This window comes from Delphinus delphis, chromosome 10 (genome assembly GCF_949987515.2).
Source record: "Delphinus delphis chromosome 10, mDelDel1.2, whole genome shotgun sequence".
NCBI classification, from domain to species: Eukaryota; Metazoa; Chordata; class Mammalia; order Artiodactyla; family Delphinidae; genus Delphinus; species Delphinus delphis.
In genome coordinates this window covers 7796071-7816637 of record NC_082692.2, presented here as the reverse complement: position 1 = coordinate 7816637, position 20567 = coordinate 7796071, and the positions used below count along the sequence as shown (strand labels likewise).

Sequence of the window (20567 nt, the reverse complement as noted above, 5' to 3'; positions counted from 1 at the left end):
CAACTAGAGAAAGCCTGCGTGCAGCAAAGAAGACCCAATGCAGCCAAAAAATAAATAATAATAATATTATTTTAAAAAAATAAATTTACTTTAAAAAATTTTATTGGAGTACAGTTGATTTACAATGTTGTGTTAGTTTCAAGTGTACAGCAAAGTGAATCAGATATGTATTTCCATTCTTTTTCAGATTCTTTTCCCATATAGGTTATTACAAAATATTGAGTAGAATTCCCTGTGATATACAGTAGCTCCTTATTAGTTATCTATTTAATATATAGTAGTGTGTGTATGTTAATCCCAGTCTCCTAATTTATCACTTCCCCCCATGTTTCCCCTTTGGTAACCATAAGTTTAATTTTGAGATCTGTGAGTCTGTTTCTGTTTTGTAAATAAGTTCATTTGTATCATTTTTAAAATTAGATTCCACATATAAGTGATATCATATGATATTTGTATTTCTCTGTCTGACTTACTTCACTTAGTATGATAATCTCTAACTCCACTCATGTTGCTGGAAATGGCATTATTTCATTCTTTTTTATGGCTAAGTAATATTCCATTGTATATATGTACCAAGCAAGTCTTCTTTCTCCATTCCTCTGTCAATGAACATTTAGGTTGCTTCCATGTCTCGGCTATTGTAAATAGTGCTATTATCAAAAAATTTTAGGACTTCCCAGATAACATTTATCTTAAAGTGAAAGCTCAGAAAACAGGCCACTCGATGTCTTTAGTGCTAATAAGTGAGAGAGATTCCAGGGTCGCTCCTATATGAAGTTTGCAATATTAGACATATGGAACTCAAGCAATCTTTTAACACAATATCTTTTTTATATGCTGAAGTTCTCGTTGAGCATTTGGTGTTGCCAACCACTGTGCTGGGCAGTAAGGGATAGTGTTAAGTGACAAGACACAATTCCTGATCATCCAGTAAAGATGATGAGCCCCCAAGCAATGGTTTTTTTTTTTTTGGCTGTGTTGGGCCTTCGTTGCTGTGCACGGGCTTTCTCTAGTTGCAGCGAGCAGGGGCTACTCTTCACTGCAGTGTGCAGGCTTCTCATTGCAGTGCCTTCTCTTGTTGCGGAACACAGGCTCTAGGCACGCGGGCTCAGCAGCTGCAGCACGTGGGCTCAGTAGCTGTGGCTCGCGGGCTCTAGAGCACAGGCTCAGTAGTTGTGGCGCACAGGCTTAGTTGCTGTGCGGCATGTGGGATCTTCCCGGACCAGGGCGCGAACCCGTGTCCCCTGCATTGCCAGGTGGATTCTCAACCACTGCGCCACCAGGGAAGCCCAAGCAATGGGTTTTGAGCTTTGAGTTTTTCCTAGACTGGTGTGCACTGATCTACCCATCTTCTCTATTTCTTTCAGTTGTTCTTTTGACCAAAAGTTGCTGACCAATACTTGCTGATGCATTACCAATTAATATTTAACTCACCTTTGAACTGTAAAAAGCCTTTAAAAGGGAGAGGAGGGCATTAGGCTGCCATTCTGCTAAACCAGAGCTTTTCCATGTTGGCACTATTAACAACGTAAGCTGGACAACTCCTTGTTGTAGAATTTTGCATTGTGTGATGTTTAGCAGCATCTCTGGACTCCACCCACCTGATGCCAGTAATACATATCTCCCCAGTTGTGACAATCAAAAATATCTTCAGATATTGCCGAATGTCCCCTGGTGATGCAAAATTTCCCTATTTGAGGAACACTGTGCTATCTCCAATAACCTCCATCTCAATAAATTTTGGATGGGTCACAGAGATTGAAGGGTCCATTTAATCACATACAGTAGGACTTCCCTGGTGGCGCAGTGGTTAAGGATCCGCCTGCCAGTGCAGGGGACACAGGTCCAAGCCCTGGTCCAGGAAGATGCCACATGCCACAGAGCAACTAAGCCCGTGTGCCACAACTACTGAGCCTGCGCTCTGGAGCCCACGAGCCACAACTACTGAACTGTAGCCCGTGCACCTAGAGCTCATGCTCTGCAACAAGAGAAGCCACCGCAGTGAGAAGCCCGCACACTGCAACGAAGAGAAGCCCCAGCTCGCTGCAACTAGAGAAAAGCCCAGGCACAGCAATGAAGACTGAACGCAGCCAAAAAAAAAAAAAATTTGTTAAGAACAAAGGTATGGATACCAAGGGGGAAAGGGGTGGCTTGGGAGGAATTGGGAGACTGGGATTGACACACATACATTGTTGTTATCATGTATAAAATGGACAACTGATGGGAACATGCTGTATAGCACAGGGAACTCACCTAGTGCACTGTGGTAACCTAAATGGAAGGGAAGTCCAGAAGGGAGGGGATATCTGTATGCGTATGGCTGATACATTCTGTTGTGCAGTGGAGGCTGACACAACATGGTAAAGCAACCATACTCCAATAAAACTTAGTTACAAATTTTTTTTTCCTCTTTAAAAACACTCATGAAAACGTGCATTTTCAGACAGAAAAAAAGCCCTGTTCTTTTGCCCTCATGTCACATAATAATATACGAGGATTTAAATCAAGTATCGTACTAAGGTCTCCCAGCCCAGCTAAAATTAAATTTTGCACAGCCTTTTCTGAAAATGGTATGAGTCATCACCCCTAAGGGCTCTCTATCAGGCAGGATTCTTTTCTTGCTGCCAAACTTGTAAAGTTTGTTTATAAATGTGGAGTACTCAAGAAAAACACTCTTTATTAAGCAATATTTCTTCCTATTGTTTTAGTTTGCATTTAATACTTTAAAAGTTACTTTACTGCTTGCCTATCCAAAAAGAAGCTTCTTTATTTTGTTCTTAGGACACATTTTTAAAGAATTTAGAATAAAACTCGCCTTGGTTAGGTTAGGGGGTGGGGAGAGGGCAGTTTGGAAAGCAAAGAGATAATCTGGTATATTGACTCATGTCAGCAAGATTAGCTGATGTGATTTTTGTGTCTATTTTGATTAAATAACTATAGCAGAAAAGTATGAATAAAACATTGCCATGACAAAAGGTCCCTTAACCTCTTCTAAAGGATTGCATTTTTAAAAGGACAAAATATTTTTCTTCCTTTTCATTCTCATTAATATTGATCATCACAAACTCTTATTCTGAAACACATTCCATTATTCTAGAGATAAGACCATGACATTTATAATTAATGACTGTTGTCTTTAAAATAAACACATAGGGAGTTCCCCAGTGGTCCAGTGGTTAGGACTCTTGTGCTTCTGCTGCTGAGGGCCCAGGTTCAATCCCTGGTCCGGGAACTAAGATCCCACAAGCTGCATGGCGTGGCCAAGAAAAAAAACAAACAAAAAACCCCCCACGCATAACACCTATTAACCTTCTGCTAATAAAATTACAAACCTCAACTTCCATACTTTCTATTTGATGATAAATCTCAAACATGTTTGTTTAAATACTATTCACGTTGTGCTTTAAAAATAACATTTGTAGGAGCAGAAGTAGGGAGAGGGACAAACACAGACAATGTTGAATTCTACTTTGGTTTTTTGTGTTGTTGCTTTTTGTTTTTTTTGCAAAGAGCCCATGAGGCACAGCCATATCCGGCAGGAATGGGAATAGACCCTTGCTTCTGAAATGTGGTTCTTGGACTGAGAGCTTCAATATCACCTGGAAGTTTGTTAGAAATGTAGCATCTCGGGCCCCGCCCAGACCTCCTGCACCAGAATCAGCATCTTCACAAGGTCCCCAGAAGATTCCTGTGCACAGTCAAGCCTGGGCTACAGTCGACACTGCCAAGGACCCAGCTTCATTTCCTCCTTTCCTGGAAGTCCTCCCCTCAGCCTTCATCAAGCTTCCAGGTAGCTTCTCATCCTCCTATTCTCACTCAAATTCTGCTCTTATGAAGGAAGCTGGTACTTACATCCTAGTGCCCTCTGCTGAGAATACAGCTGACCCTGAACAACACGGGTTTGAACTGCGAGGGTCCATTCACGTGCGGATTCTTTTCAGTAGTAAGTACTACAGTCTTTTGCAATAGGAGGTTGGTTGAATCCATGGATGCAGAGCCTTGGATTCAGAGTAACCTTGGATACAGGGGAACCTCAGATACAGAGGACACTCAGACACACAGGAAACTTGGGTACAGAGGGCCAGCTATAAGTCATACTCGGATTTTCGGGAGTCTGCCCCCCGACCTCTGCGTTGTCCAAGGGTCAACTGTTTATGCATTTGAACCTCGAGATCACCTCCTTGAAGACAATCAGCCCACCTGTTGCTGGGAAAAGCTGAGCTGAGTGGAGGGCCAGTTGTCACGGTGCCTTTGACTCCACAGCATTTGGCCCAGCATTCGGAGATACTGATCGACCTTAAAGGAATGGTGAGTGTGGCGCGCAAGGGATGTGCCACCGCCTTAGGCTTTGGTGCTGATGGTGAGGACCGCTTAGCTGTGTGTGGACCAGACAGGCCTGGTTACCACCTTGGCTTCCCAGTAGGCCACCATACTTGAAGGTATAATAACGTCCTACTTCTCAGTATTGAAAAATATTTCTTTTACCCTCTTAGCAAGGGCCAACCCATTTCAGTTTGCCCTACAGCAACTGCCTAGGTGGCCACCAATCATTGATTCTCCACATCTGTCCTGCCTTGCACAACTAGTTTAGGGAGAGATCAAACACTCAGCAAGACTCTGGTGACAGCTCTATTCGAATACTTCGTAGGTATCCCTTGCTTATTATTTTGAGCAGATAATGGCAAGCGAAAGATTGAACAGCCTGAATATACAGTGTGACCACTATTCAGTAAGCAGTTCAATCTGTCTTAGGTTAAAACATACATGGAAGCCCCAAAGCTACTGATCCCATTACTTGTGCCAACGTCCAGTTGCTCCTTTCACTCCCGTAAAAACATCTACTATGGGGCTTCCCTGGTGGCACAGTGGTTAAGAATCCACCTGTCAACGCAGGGGACACGGGTTCGAGCCCTGGTCTGGGAAGATCCCACATGCCGCGGAGCAACTAAGCACGTGCGCCACAACTACTGAGCCTGCGTGCCACAACTACTGAGCCTGCTCTCTAGACCCCGTGCTCCATAACAAGAGAAGCCACCGCAATGAGAAGCCCGAGCACTGCAACGAAGAGTAGCCCCCGCTCGCCGCAACTAGAGAAAGCCGGCGCGCAGCACCAAAGACCCAATGCAGCCAAAAAAAAAAAACACAAAACCCTACTGAAATGATCCACTAATGGGATATACTACTATATCCCACGATACATATTATATATATACTATATATTTTTAAAATACTGGACTAGGTGATTGTGTTAGTATTGTTGCTCTTATAATTATGATTGTTTGTCAGAAGGGTAGTTATGGGGTATGTGGGTAGACGTCTACCTCAAACCACAAGTATCCTAGGAAGCATCTATTTTGCCTTATTTTTAGGATGGGGCAAAAAGGACACTAATCGTATAAGAGAAAACATTTTAAACTATAAAATCCAATTCTCTCATTTGCTCTTCAGAGACTTATTTAAACAAAAGATTTGAGATAGTGTTTACAGAGTAAGCAGGAATGTTTTCTTAGGGCTTCGCCTTTATTGGACAAATAACTGCATTTGTTGAATAAACGAATGTGTTTCTTTGAAACGCAAGTTTTATTTGTACTGACTTGAGTTTCTCCTTATTGTTCTTACACAGCGTGGTCCCCATTTGGGGATACATATATGTGGTAACAAATCCCAGCACCTGCTTATTATTTAAGCTCAGATGCATACTTCTTAGCTTGTTAAATAAGCAAGAATTTTGGTTTTAAATGTCAAAAGTCAACGCTGGTGTCAGTGTATTGAAAGAGGTTTTCTCACAACTTCATGGTGGTGCAGGAAATGGGCAAAACTCTGGAAAATCAATTTAGAAAAGGAGGAGAAGCCACTATAATCACCAATTCCCTCTGGCCTTTTAAGCCACTAGTTTCACAATAAGCTAAGGAAATAACTTTTTCAATGTGAAAATCTGTACATGAAGGTGTTCATTATGGTATTATTTATGCATAAAGACTACCAGCAGAGGCTCTGAAGTCAGATGGTTGACATGTATGGAAAAGCATTTCTTCTACCCTCTTAGCAAGGGCCAACCCTTTTCAGTTTGCCCTACAGCAATTGCCTGGGTAGCCAACAGTCATCTGTTCTCCACATCTGTCCTGTCTGGTACAGCTGGCATAGGGAGGAGATAAAACACTCAACAAGACGGGAACACTCGTCTTGTTCCCGTGTGTGACCTAACAGTTACGGTAATCTCTTTAAGACATCATGTATCAATACTAATCTTCAAAACCTCACAGGGTGGGAAGGGTAAGCTGGGACGAAGTGAGAGAGTGGCATGGACATATATACACTACCAACTATAAAATAGGTAGCTAGTGGGAAGCAGCCGCATAGCACAGGGAGATCAGCTCCATGCTTTGTGACCACCTAGAGGGATGGGATAGGGAGGGTGGGAGGGAGACGCAAGAGGGAGGGGATATGGGGATATATGTATGCATATAGCTGATTCACTTTGTTATACAGCAGAAACTCACACACCATTGTAAAGCAATTACACTCTAATAAAGATGTTAAAAGAAACCTCACAGGGTTTTGTTAGTGTTAAATAAGATAATGTATGTGCTGTGTTTAGCATAGTGCCTGGCAGGCTTAACTAAATAAATGGTTGCAAGTATAATCATTCTATTAAAATCACGGGGGGAGGGGGGGGATGGAGTAGCTGTGGAAGAGACTACTTTTTTACTATAACCTAAAGCAAGTTTCTCAGCCTCGGTACTACTGGCATTTAGACTGGATAATTGTTTGCTGTGGAGACTGTCCTGTGCACCGTATTGGGTTGTCCAAAAAGTTCGTTCGGGTTTTTCCGTAACATCTTTACCCAACCCAACAGGATGTTTAAGCAACATCCCTGGCCTTTACCCACGAGATGCCAGTGGCATCTACAGCTGCCCCCCACCCTGAACCCCCAGCTGTGACAACCAAAAATGTTTCCAGATATTGCCAAATATCCTCTGGGGAGCAAAACTGCCCCTGGTTTGAGGTGATTTTTAGAAATAAAAAGGTACATTTGTTTCCGCTTACCAATGGTTCATTAACCACTTAGGATTTTTAACACATGAAACTTACAAAAAGTGATCCTCTTTCATTTCCTGTGGATGTTTTTTTAGAATTCTGTAGTCCCTGAGATCATGACCTCTCAGTGTTCACCTCTGATAATTGCCAACAAATTAACTATGGTTGTAAAAGGAAAAAATGAAATGAGGAAGAGAAACGTAGCATTTTACACTGGAAGGGATTTTAGAAATTTTCATGTTTTAATATTTTAATATGGTCCCTTCATTGCCAAGTTGTGCAAACCAGAGCCTAGAACATTTAAGTGAATTGCCCGGGAGTGTGAACATGCTAAATTACTCGTCGATTTTGTTTCAAGGTAATTTATTCACTCATTCAAACAGTTTCCTTGAGGGCCTCCTGTGTTCCACAGGAGATGCTGGAGGTAAAGCCACAAATCAGATGCTCTGGGAACTTTCGGCCCAGAGTACCCAGAAGGGTTTATATTTATTGGTATTGATTTACTGATACTGATATTTTGGGCTAGCATATCCAGAAAGGTTTATATGTATTGATATTTTAATTTTTTTACTTTTATTGATGTATAGTTGATTTACAGTGCTATATTAGTTTCAGGTGCATAGCACAGTGATTCAGTTATATCCTCCACCTTTGTGATGAATCCCAAGACTCACGTTCATCCCTTCCAGCTAGAACTGTTGAAATTTTGTGCAGTACGGGAGCCCCCAGCCTATTCCAATCTATATCGGCAGCTCTGCAAGTCTTACCTGGCTTTAAAAAACAAAAAAACAATTATAAAGCTATTTAAAAGGAATTTTGGGGCTTCCCTGGTGGCGCAGTGGTTGTGAGTCCGCCTGCCGACGCAGGGGACGCGGGTTCGTGCCCCAGTTGGGGAAGATCCCACATGCCGCAGAGCGGCTGGGCCCGTGAGCCATGGCCGCTGAGCCTGCGTGTCCGGAGCCTGTGCTCCGCAACGGGAGAGGCCACAACAGTGAGAGCCCCGCGTACCGCAAAAAAAAAAAAAAAAAAAGGAATTTTTTTTTTTAACTTCGATCAATAGTGGTGAAGCACAGAAATCCAATTCTTGTGCCCCCATCCAGAATGAATCAGAAACTCTGGGGATAGGACACAGCAGATTTTATTTCTAGAAGACCTTCATTTTAACAAGGCTTTAGAAAAGCCTCCATCAAAAGGTAGATGGGTAGGGACTTCCCTGGTGGCACAGTGGTTAAGAATCTGCCTGCTAATGCAGGGGACACCAGGGTTCGAGCCCTGGTCCAGGAAGATCCCACATGCCGGGGAGCAACTAAACCGGTGCACCACAACTACTGAGCCTGCACTCTAGAGCCCGTGAGCCACAACTACTGAGCTCACGTGCCACAACTACTGAAGCCCATGGGCCTAGAGCCTATGCTCCACAGCAAGAGAAGCCACCACAATGAGAAGCCTGCACACCACAACGAAGAGTAGCCCCTGCTTGCTGCAACCAGAGAAAGTCGGTGCACAGCAATGAAGACCCAACGCAGCCAAAAATAAAAATAAAATTTAGAAGAAAGAAAACCAAAAAAGTAGATAAAAAAGTGGATGGGTAGGGACTTCTCCAGTGGTCCAGTGGTTAAGACTCCGTGCTCCCAATGCAGGGGGCCCGGGTTTGATCCCTGGTCAGGGAACTAGATCCTGCATGCTGCAACTAAGACCCGGCGCAGCCAAATAAATAAATATTAAAAAAAAAAAAAGTAGATGGGTAGAATTTGAGACGGATCTTGAATGACGGGGAGAGTGTGATGAGCTCAAAGTATTGCCTAGGAAGCAACCCCACAGTCATTGTTTGGAGGTAAAAATGGCTTGAGGATCTGAGAAGAGCACAGAACTCCACCCCTCCCGTGGCTGGCCTACAATTATATTAACAGAGAATGAAAAGTATTTTAAAAAAAATCAAACTTTAAGAACAATTTCTCTTCTACAAAGTATTGCTTCCAGGGGCGCAGAGCAAGTTCCTGAACTCTAGCTCTCTGAGAATAAACTTGGATAAATGATTTGTCTTTCAGCATCTTCTCTCTGTACTTTGTTTTGAAGAGTTTGGTCTGTGTGGGTACACGTTGTACTTTTTAATATGCCAAAGCGAAATAAGTCTCCTTTCATCTGATTTGCTTGTCTTTAGTGCAAAATTATGCGAATTCAATGTAGAAAAGAAAGAAATACTGAAATGAAGAGCAACTGGGTTCATTTATATGCACTATTCTGTGTCATTATTTCTCTAGTACTGTTCAAGGAGCCCTGATCATTCCTTTTTTCTTTGTAACTTTCCTCAAGTTATTCTGTTTTCTTGAGACTGTGAAGTTTTGTGAGTCAAGTATGAGACAATAGCAAATTCATGATGATGATGTCTCATGAAAGTTTGAGATTGAGTGGCCACATTTAAAGGAGTGGGCCTTTTATTTCAAGGTTCATGAAAGCACCTGGAAGAAAAAACTCACATGGTAGCGTCTGCCCACTGTTGGTTGGCAAACCATTCACTCCGAGGTGGTAAGAGTATCTGATGGGGGAGCTGCGTCAGGCAGGGCTGACTTCTGGCATGAACAGGAGGGAAGTACTCTCCTGTCAGACTTTTATCAGACATTCCAGAAATACCATAATGTCTTTGATAGATCTATCCTCAGACAAGCAGCCAGATAACTAGCAAATACTCTGGACATGGTTGAGCAAAAGGGGAAGGAAAGGAGGAAGAAGAGGAAGAAAGAATTTGAAGTCATGTTTTCAAACTTCAGAATATATCAAAGCTTTCTGGAGTGCTTAAAATAAAAACTGTTGGGTTCTAGTCTCAGAGTTTCTTTTTTCTTTGTTTCTAAATTGAGGTACAATCGCCATATAACATTATATTAGTTTCAGGTGTACAATATAATGATTTGATACTTGTATGTATTGCAAAATGATCACCACCGTAAGTCCAGTTAGCAACAAACTCGTTTTCAGTTGAGTCCCAACTGTTTTCCAATCTACCGGCCGTTCTTCAAGCCCCACCTGGCTTTTCATGATAACATTTTCCTTTGCGGGCGCTGCCCTAGTTCAGCTGCTTGACATCGTCGCTCACCAAGACTATTTCAATTGCCTACAAACCAGCCTCTCTGCCTCCAGTCTGCCCGATTTGTTGGCAATACCAGCAAATGGCTTTTTCTATAATTAGCGTTGACCCTATTGCCTTCCTATTTGGGGGATGCGGGACCACTTTGAACCGTTTGCCCTGTGTCTGCTTCTTCAAGCCACTTTGAGATGCCTATCCACCACTCACTCACCCTCCTTCAAACGAAAGCAAATTCAGACTTACCATCCCAAACCCCTTCTGCTGGTGTCCATTCCACCTCTTCCTAGAATTCCGACTCCCCAACTCCACTTCTCATTTTACATTGCTGCTTCTGCTTCCCGGGACCCAGTTTAAAGTTATCTCTTCCCTCAAAAACTTGTGTATAAACTGTCACTTTCTTCTTTTGCTTCAGACTGTCACTAACCAATTCCCCAGCTAGCCCCTCAGAACCATGAACCTGGCTGGGTCCAGCAGTTCACTGCTCTAGGTCACATTCACGCCAGGGAGATACCAAAATGCTGACCATGGCACAAAAGGATTTTTGCAAATATGTCCCCAGACTACACATGGCAGATGGGCAGAAACCACATCTGATTGGTAGGCCTGTTTGGTTTGACCCCCCTAGAAGGGGGGTAGAAGAGTGGAAAAAAAAGAAAAAGATTTCCCATGAAAGTCTGGACTGTCAGAGTCCCTTGCCCACAATTCACTACAACTTTATCCAGCCTGGAGCTCTCGTGCTGCCCTGCTGCCCACCGTGTTTCACTGGCTCACACTGTCTGCCTGGCCCTGTCAACGTGTAGTCTGAAACACTGGGTTGCCACACCTCACCTCTCAATACTGCCCACGTCATCCTTCATCACTATCCACGCACCCAGCTGTCCTGCCATCCTTTTGCGAATTCCCGAATCGGTCTTCCATTTTCACGTAGTTCTTTATACCCTGACTTACGCAAATATCTAAGAAAACAAACTCAAAGTAAGTCATGGGGCTGTAATGCACCGCATGGTGACTGTAGTTATTACTACTGTACTGCATATCTGGAAGTTGCTAGGAGAGAATCTTAAAAGTTCTCATCATAAGGAAAGAAAAATGTGTAACTATGGTGGTGGTGACAGATCTTAACTAGACTTATTGTGATCATTTCACAGTATGTACAAATATCTTATTATGTTGTACACCTGAAACTAACGTTGAATGTCAATTATGTCTCAGTTTTTAAAACAAAGAAAAAAGAAAACAAGCTCATACTTGTTAGAAACTAAAGTTAGTAAAGTGTAAATCCTAAAATAGCCTCTTCTCCTAAAAAATAATTTTTTAATAGCCCTTTTTTTTTTTAGAGGAGCTTTACGTTCACAGCAAAACTGAGTGGGAGGTACATAGATTTCCTATATATTCCCTGACCCTCTCCTCATTTTATATGTAGCACACTGGCAAAGATTTAGAAAATGTTAATACCCAGTGGTGGAGAGGGTGTAGGGAAATAGGGGTTTCAGAACTGCCAGGGGGAGTACAAACTGGACCAATTTTTGGAAAAGCAGTATGACACTTTGTACCAAAATGCTTAAAAAACGTGCATACCCTTTGACAATTGAAGGTACTGAAATTTGTCTTAAGGAAGTTCTTTGTAAATTCTTATTTGTGAAGCAATGTAATATAGTAATTAAAAGGAGAGACTCTGAAACTATATCGCCTGGGTTCAAGTGCCTGCTTGGCCAATTAGTAACTGTGGGACCACTGACAGGTTACCTAACTTCTCTGTTCCTGGGTTTCCCTAACTGTAAACAAGGATCAAAACAGTCCCTACACCTCATGAAGTTGTCGCGAAGTGTGTAATATACCATGGTTGAGAATCCCTGCTTTTCAAAGACTATTTCATTGAGCATCCCTTTATAGGGATAATACTTTTCAGCTTCTAAAACACCAAACATTATGCCTTGGTAAGGAGAGATTTTATTTTTCACCCAATAAAGCAACTTTATTTGTAAGTTTTGAAGATTTCAAAAATACAGAAAAGTTCAGAGAAGAGACCAATTTTTTTTTCCCATTCCCCCAAATTAGATAGTGTTAAGCATCCCAGTGCATTCACCTTATGAATCTTTACCTTTTTTTCCTTAAAAATATTATTCTATAATTTGTGAAAAATCGAACACTTTATTCGAATGGATTCAAATGACTCATAAAAGTACAAAGAACAAAAATGAAAGTTTAAAAAAAAAACCCAAAACACTACAAAATCTTACATTTACAAGTAACCATCATTAAGAAAACATCATTTCATAAAGCATTTTTTGTACAGATAACTTCCATGTCACCTTAAGACTATGACATAGCTGTTAACTAGTTGACTAAACTATACCAAATATAGATTGCAAATAACCTTTTACAACTGGCCTTTACCATTAAGATGTATGGGTTGAGTTTCCTTAAATGAGTTTGGGCACACCTTATGTACATGTTTACCACTTTTATAGGTTTATCAGTCCAAAAACCTGTTTCCTTAGGACCTTAGCTTTTGTTATCTGCATCACGTGAACATCAAGTAATAAGTTTTCTCTGTGATCTATTTGTTCAGATGTGTTTGTTCATAGCTTGAATTAGGTATATGCATTTCAAGCGGCATTTCCTAGATTTTATGTGACTGTTTCAAATAAAAGTATCTACGGTATTGATTGTCTTTCTCACTACATTACGCAAAGCAATTTCATGGCCAGTTCGTTCCTTATAGGAATCAATAGAACACACCATGCCCTGTACTGCTGTGTTTCCCGCCTGGGCAAAAGGTTCTTAATGAATCCATTAGACAAATTTTCATCTTGCCCTGCATGCAGTGCCTTCCCTTCCTCACCTTCAAAACAAGGTGCCAGGTTACACCCAGTTGGATGTAAATCAAGAATTCACTCCCAAGTTATAAAACATTCCTTCTAATTCCATGTTAAAGCAGCCAAATAAAAATCACCATTGCTTAGGACTCTTGTCTAATTTTAACCCCTGTTGACAACCCAAGACAGGTCCAAAGGATCTGAAGGTCAGTGGTAAATTCCACTTGCTGCTGCATGCACTGGGGTATATATATATAGGTTGCTAATTCTGGGAACTAAGTGCCTATCTATAACAAGCCTAATCTTTTATACAGAGCAGCAGAAGCACTTCTGTTTATACTCTTCTGCAAATGTGAGAAACATCTTTTAGAAAAAAAAACTTTAAAAAGAGAAGAAACATGGGAGCAAGTGTCCTAGGATGTGCCTGATGTATGTGGGTCTCCTACCCCACCCCTACCCCTCACCCCCGACCCCATGGAGTTTCCAGCAGTTTTTAGAAACACAGGAAGTCACACTATAGCCCAAGCATTTCTTCTCGAAGCATCTATTTAACCTGAACATTGGGATGAAAAGCACTAGGCTACAGTTAGAAGCCCTAGGATGACACAAAAGCAGCAGACCTGGTTGAGAGGGTCAAGATGATTGTTACTTCTGGAAGGGAGCAGAGGGGGGTTCCTGGAGTACTTGTAGTAACGTGGGGTTTTGTTCTGGTTACTCAGGGGAGGATCCGTTTGAAAATTCAGTGATTTCGATTCTGATATGTGCGGTTTTCTGTATGTATGATATTGTATTTCAGTGAAACGTTTAAGAAAGTTATAGAGTAGGTGGGAATGTGATATTTACATAAATTTGTAAAACAAAACATGAGACTTCAAAGAAATGTTGGCCCCTTCAGTTCCTTGCCCCCTTCTCCAATTAACTTCAGGAGGTTCCCATTATTTATTCTGAATCACAGATACTGTCAAATCAAAGGTAACAAAAGCATACCAAATTCAAGCTTCATAATGATATAACTAGTATTTACTTTTTTTTTTTTTTTTTTTTGGCTGCGCGGTACAGCTTGTGGGATCTTAGTTTCCCAGCCAGGGACTGAACCCAGGCCCTCAGCACTGAGATCACAGGGTCCTAACCACTGGACCACCAGGGAATTCTCTGTATTTACTTTATCACCCCAAATGAATAATATTACTAAAAACGACCCTACTTTTTTTTTTTAATAGTAAGAGGTCAAACTATTATTTATTTATTATTTATTTCTATTATTTACAGAAAATAATAAATAAATATATAACATGGGAGAAGAAAAGTTTGCCAAATGGAACCAACACTCAACAGATACCTGCCAGAGGATCCATTATATTCACCTTGGAACATGCAAAATGAAGTCATTACAGTAAAAGAAAGGAAGAAGAAGAAGCTGCTTTTCCAGACCCCAAAGGCGTCATGTTCTATGATGCCATTTTTACCACATTCTGGAAAAGGCAAAACCATAGGGATGGAGAACAGGTCAGGATTTGCCAAGGGTTTGGATTGGGGGCAGGGGTTGATTACAAGGAGCACCATCAGGGAATTTTTGGAGGTGATGGAATTGTTCTTGATCATGGTAGTGAATGCACGACTCTATGCAAACGCCGAAACGCAAGGGACTGGACACCAAAAAGAATTTTACTGCCTATAAATTTAAAAATAAAAAGGGGGGCTGTTTCAGATTTAGCAACAATGTATAACAGAATGGATCTCCTTCATGGTAAATGGATAAATTTTAAAATTCTATTTTGTAGTATACCCAGGGAATTTTTCATTTGAGAAATAGTAATATTCACTATCTTTTAAAAAATGAATTCTGAACACTTTTTATGGAATCCTGTCATTAAAACCCATCGTTCAGTATTAGACAACATACATACCAAAATGTAGTTACTGCCCTTTTCCTCCAGTACCTAGGGTATTTCAGAGAGAAATTGTGAGAAGCACTAAATATATAAAGTCTATTGTATTATGACTTACAAGTCCCACCTTCGTGACCCAGATCAGCTGCTAAATCATGTGACCCAAAGAAATCACTTCACCTTCCTGGGCTTTGGTTTCTCTAATCTTAAATGAGGAGATTATCCTTTCCAACTCTAGTATGAAATTACCCATCCACTTCACAAAATCATTTTGTTATTTTTGAAGTAGGCATTCCGAGTTTCTACTCCTTCCAGAATCATCCACTTAAAAAAAAAAAAGAAGAAAAAAAAAACCTATCACCAAAACGACATTCAGTGGGCACCTTCTCACTACCTGGCTCAAATTCCTCATTTTACAGAGGGGGAAGCTGAGGCCCAGAGAGGTTAAGTGACATGCCCAAGGTCAAACAGCTAATTAAGGACAGAGCCTAGAACCTAGAAAATAATTTTGTCATGTGCATATCTAATATCTAGGTCACTGGCCCCTCTTACAGGGTCCAGTGGCTGGAGCTAGAAATTCCTTCTAAACTTTAAGTCCTAAAACCCAAATTAATTGAGGCCAAGGTTGGTTAACAGTTTGTGTCAGACAAGCTGTTAGCTGACAAGGCCAGAAGGCCAGAGTCCATTTTCTTCCCTCCACGCTGCCCTGTAAGACCAGAGAAACCTTCAATCTCAGATTACATTATATACATAAAAAATTAACAAGACGATTGAACCCAACAGAGGCCCATGAGAACATCTGGTAACAGGAAATACATTAAGATTTGGCTGAAATTTGCAAAATATCTTCAAGTCAATTCCAAATTCAAACATACAGGGGACTCATAAAATAATAAGACTATCAATTCGTCTTTTTTTTTTTCCTATATAGACGAAGCAGAATATTCAGACGCTAGAAGAGATGGAAAAAGTATCTCTAAACACTGTACACTAATCAAGTCTTACTCTTAGTAACACACTCCTCCCACATTCCCTGCAGGAAGAGGAAGGCCAAGAAAATGAACATCTTAACAAGCATTATTGCCTCTAATGCTTGAAGAACTTGTGCTTATAGATTCAGTTTTGTCCATTTAAAAAAGGAAGAAGAGGGAGTTCCCTGGCAGTCCAGTGGTTAGGGCTTGGAGCTTTCACAGCCAGGGCCTGGGTTCAATCCCTGGTCAGGGAATTAAGATCCTGCGAGCTGTGCGGTGTGGCCAAAATAAATAAATAAAAATAAAAAAGGAAGAAGAAAACTCAATATGGTTGATATAATATGTCCGAAAAGTTGGGTTAAAAAGGTTTTCACTTTTCAGCAAATCGTTGTTATGGGATATATAGAAAGCCTTAGCCTGGAATATTGGCATTTTCCATTTCTTTTGAAAAAAAGGAAGTTACTCATTTCTGAAAATTTTTAAGTGATGTCATAAATTTTGTCATAAATTTTAAGTTTTCTTGCTTTTAGTATGTGTAGTATGTTGATGGTTGTTGAAAATGGCTGATGGGCACGTCAGGATTTACTGTATCATTCTCCATTCTGTTTGTAAATTTCATAACAGAGTTTTAAAATGATCCCTGTGTAAGTAGCTAGGAGGAGCAACGTTTGTTTGAACACTGAAATGGGAAGGATGTGGTTGAGTCAGCAGAAACCTGTACAGGATGATTGTGAAAAAACTCTCTAACTTCTTTCAAGTCTTGGCTATGTTGATTTCCTTTTCCAAGAAATTACATTTATTCTAAACAGACATCTGTACATGGTAAGGTTTAAGAAAATAAAACAATCCTATTAATCCCAACTCCTGTTCCTTTCATGTGGTGTGATCTCAAAAATAGAGTACTGAAGACACTCGTCCTTTGCATTTTTAAGGAAACACTCTTCTCATGGATGTGAGAACATACTTCACAGTATTATTGTAAAACCTAAGTGAGGTTTTTCAGTATTCAGAATTTACACCAATAGTGTTAAGGGAAATCAAAATTATAAAAAATAAGTACTCATCCCAACATGTTAAACTGCTTAAATTTTCTTCTACTTCCTCCTATTCCTCTTTGGGTGTATTTACATCTAGTTTTACATGGTTGTGGAGCCATGGTGCAGACGTCCTTTTGTATGAAAAGACATTTAAATGGATTTTATTTAACACCTTCCTTGAGAATCTCATTAGTTTAGGAATTCTAGACCATATTAATAAATAGAAAAACACTTCACCTCTCACTTTACTCCCAATATTTTCATTCAATTCTCAAAACAAGTTTACTAAGTAGCCACCTTATTGTGACTGTGCAGTTGAGGAGCTTAAGGTTCGGGTACACAAGGCCACAAAGCTAATAAGGGCGGAGCTGAAATTCATCATCAGGTTTGTCTCACTCCAAAGCCCCGGATATTTCTTCGACACGAGTCCTTCCCAAGCATCAGTCATCTGCACAGCACTTTAACAGTATCCTCCATAAGCAACCAACACTGTAAAGCTTTGCCTTATACAAATTCACTTTCGTTTTTACTGGTGGCTGCCTTTTTTCTCAGTTAAGGAGATGGAAATAAACAGAACCAGCATTTGCTGCAAACCTGGGAACATGCCAATCTGTAAAAGATGGTCTGTGCCAGCGGTTCTCAAGGTGGGATTCTAGCAAGGTTATCCCCTGGTAACTTGTTAGAACTACAAATTCTGGGGCCTGCTCCTGTCCTGCTGAATCAGAAACCCTGGGGCTGGGGCCCAGCAATCTGTGTTTTAACAGGCCCTACAGTGGATTCTAAAGCCTGCTCTGTTTGGTAACCACTGCACTACATACATTATCTTATTTAATATTGATAACTTATCCTGAAACTAAATACTATTTATTATTTCCATCATCACAGATGGGTAAACTGAGACTCAGCGTAGACTAAGACCAGTATCACATAGTTAGCAGGTAATGGGAGCCAAGACGTAAACTACACTTATCAGGTTGCAAAGCCTTTTCATAGTATCATGTGGACTCCAGGGGGGATATCAGGAGATTCTGTTGCCGTGGTTCAGAGAAAGCAGAGATACAGATGATAACGAAATCATGGAGACACTGATTATATATCTACTATGATTTTGATATGCAACTAATATTTTACTGTTTTAAAGAATCATTGAGGGAATTCCCTGGCAGTCCAGTGGTTAGGACTCCATGCTTCCACTGCAGGGGGCACAGGTTCAAGCCCTGGTTGGGGAACTAAGATCCCGCATGCTGCATGGTGTGGCCAAAAAAAAGAGTAATTGAAATGCAATACTATGCTTTGTTAAAAAAAAAAAAAAAACTAAAACCTTGATGTTTCTAGAAAAGATTAGTTTCAGACAGTTGGTAGAAAATAACTAGAGGTGGAATGAAAGCTGGAAAAGCGGCCTTGCCAGTTCTAAAGCAGTACCTATCAATACGTTAATCCTTTCTGCAAGAATTAAATTCATGCTAAGTTCAGCTTATTGGTTATTTACCAATTGCAACGGTATTTGTACTTAATTAAATGTGCACATATACTAAAATCCAAATTTTCTTGTCTTGCATAATGTTGTTCTAGGGATTCGGGGTTAAAAGCTAATTAAGGGCAGTATTTCCAGATTATTTCCTTCACAGGGTAGCAGGGGCAAAAAATATTCGGGCACAGATTCCCCAATGAAGATGATCCAAGTATTATACAGCACAGTCAATGTCCAGAGGCATTATAAATGAGCTTTCAAATAGCTCCAGCTTCAGTATAGTTTAATTAAGTAAATACTCTGTAACCTGCCTATGGTTTCTCTACAAGGAGCATGGCATCTAGGTTCCCAAGAGCCAGGATACCTTGTAGATTATAAGCCTTGCCCTATGACCTCACCCAAATGACTGCCCCAAGAATTGCCTAGAGCACTTACCAAGGAGGCAAAAGAACCCAAACAAGCCCACATAGCTAATACAACATTTTGAAAATCATGTCCAAATTTATTACGTGTATTTAATATTATCTGGCCATACAAAAGTCAGGTCATTTGAAAACTCTGTTCAATAGACAAGAAGCCAAGGAAGTGTCTGTTTTGTGTAATTTCTCCTTCAATCTGAATTTATCTCCGTATCGACACAATAAGTACCAGTGTAGATTATCATCCGCCCCCCCAAGATAACTTTATTATAAACCTGAATGTTCTAATGATGTTCATTAAAACATGATTCTACCAGTCCATCAATGGTTATAATTCTTGGTCTCTGGTAAAATCAGTGTAACTGAACGCATCCTTTGTGGTGCTAGCAACTGAACTGTAAATTTAGGCTGATGTACAGAGAACACAACACATACTTCGAAAAAGCCTGGGGCTGAGCCACCCCCACCCAGATTTAAGCCCCCCGGTAACCTTTCCCTCAACACATACCTTCCAAATAACCCAGTGTTTACATTTGCTGAGAGCTACACCTGGAGAAATGTTTCTCAAGTTTCTTTCTATTGTTGTCTTTCCTTAACCTTTCATTTCCTTAAGGCTCACTTTTTTTGCCCCAAGCCAGTAGCTGAGGTCAAATTCAAACAGAAGAAGCCCACCGCAGGAACCGAGAGTAGGCCAGGAATGGGACAAACAGCAGGGTTGGGTAAGTGCCAAGTAGTGGGAGAATCTCAAACCAGGTGCAGGTAAAACAGAAACTAACTGGAGGAGTTCACATAGGGTACCAGTGCTTTCTCTGGTCATCAGAATGAAGGGCATGATGGGCCAACCTGTTCCCAGGTTGGCTACCTGGGAACCAGATGTTCTAAGGAAGGATTCTGCCCTCTTAATATTTCAACTGGAACTCTTGCTAATTCTACAAGGTATTGGATATCTTTATCTTTACTGGTATCATTTGTTGGCCTAGCTATTATGAAACTGGACATTCAAGCAGTAACTTACCCACTGTTTCTCTAATTCTGTCGAAAATGACCTCCACCCTACCCACCCCAGGTAGGGGGCACCACCCTCTGATCTTCTCATAACCATCCAGCCCCTCCCCAGACCCAACCCACGAGCATCTAGCACTGTACCCGTATCTTCAAGTCAGGCACAGTGATAGGTCGCAGTGTCAGGGTAGTGATGGGGAAGATAAAAATGGATGTCATATTTCTCACCCTTAAGGAACCCAAACCCTGCGGAGGAAGGGCAGAGGAAATTTTCACTTAGCAGGTAATTGTAATTCAATGCTGGCAGCAGTGTCAGGGTGTATAGGAGAACCCAGAGCTGGCGTACCAACCATCTGGGAGGTGGGTTATCAGGCGTGGCTTCTGAAGGAGGTGACATCCAAGGAGGGTTACAAAGGATGAATGGCATTAGTCAGAGAGACGATAGGAAGTGGCCCAGAGAAGACATCATAAAAAGCCACCAGAAAAAATTTAAGTGAAAATCGCAGAAGTGTGCAGGACCAAGCGGTTGCTGGAACATGAAGTGTGAGGTGTCAGGAAAGAAGAACTGAGGGTAGAGAGAGGGGGCGGGGCAGGAGGGGAAGTCGGGTCACAGAGGTTATGCTGCCTTTGGGAGTTCCCTGGCCATCTAGTGGTTGGTGAGGATTCTGCGCTTTCACTGCCGAAAGCGGGGTAGGGGTGGCGGTGGGGGTTCGATCCCTGGTTGGGGAACTAAGATCCCACAGGCCGCGGGGTGCGGCCCCCCCCTAAAAAAAAGACCTTCAACTTGAGCCTCAAGATAAGGAAAAGTCACTGAAAAGCTTTAAGGAAGGGAATGACAG

The 20567-nt window shown here is 41.2% G+C and overlaps 1 protein-coding gene across 2 annotated transcripts in view; it reads right to left on the bottom strand.

The window, feature by feature from the left end:
- LOC132432835 (N-acetyllactosaminide beta-1,6-N-acetylglucosaminyl-transferase) overlaps positions 1-20567 on the bottom strand; it is a 79749-nt gene that overhangs the window by 8867 nt on the left and 50315 nt on the right. The gene's annotated exons all lie outside the window — the stretch shown is intronic.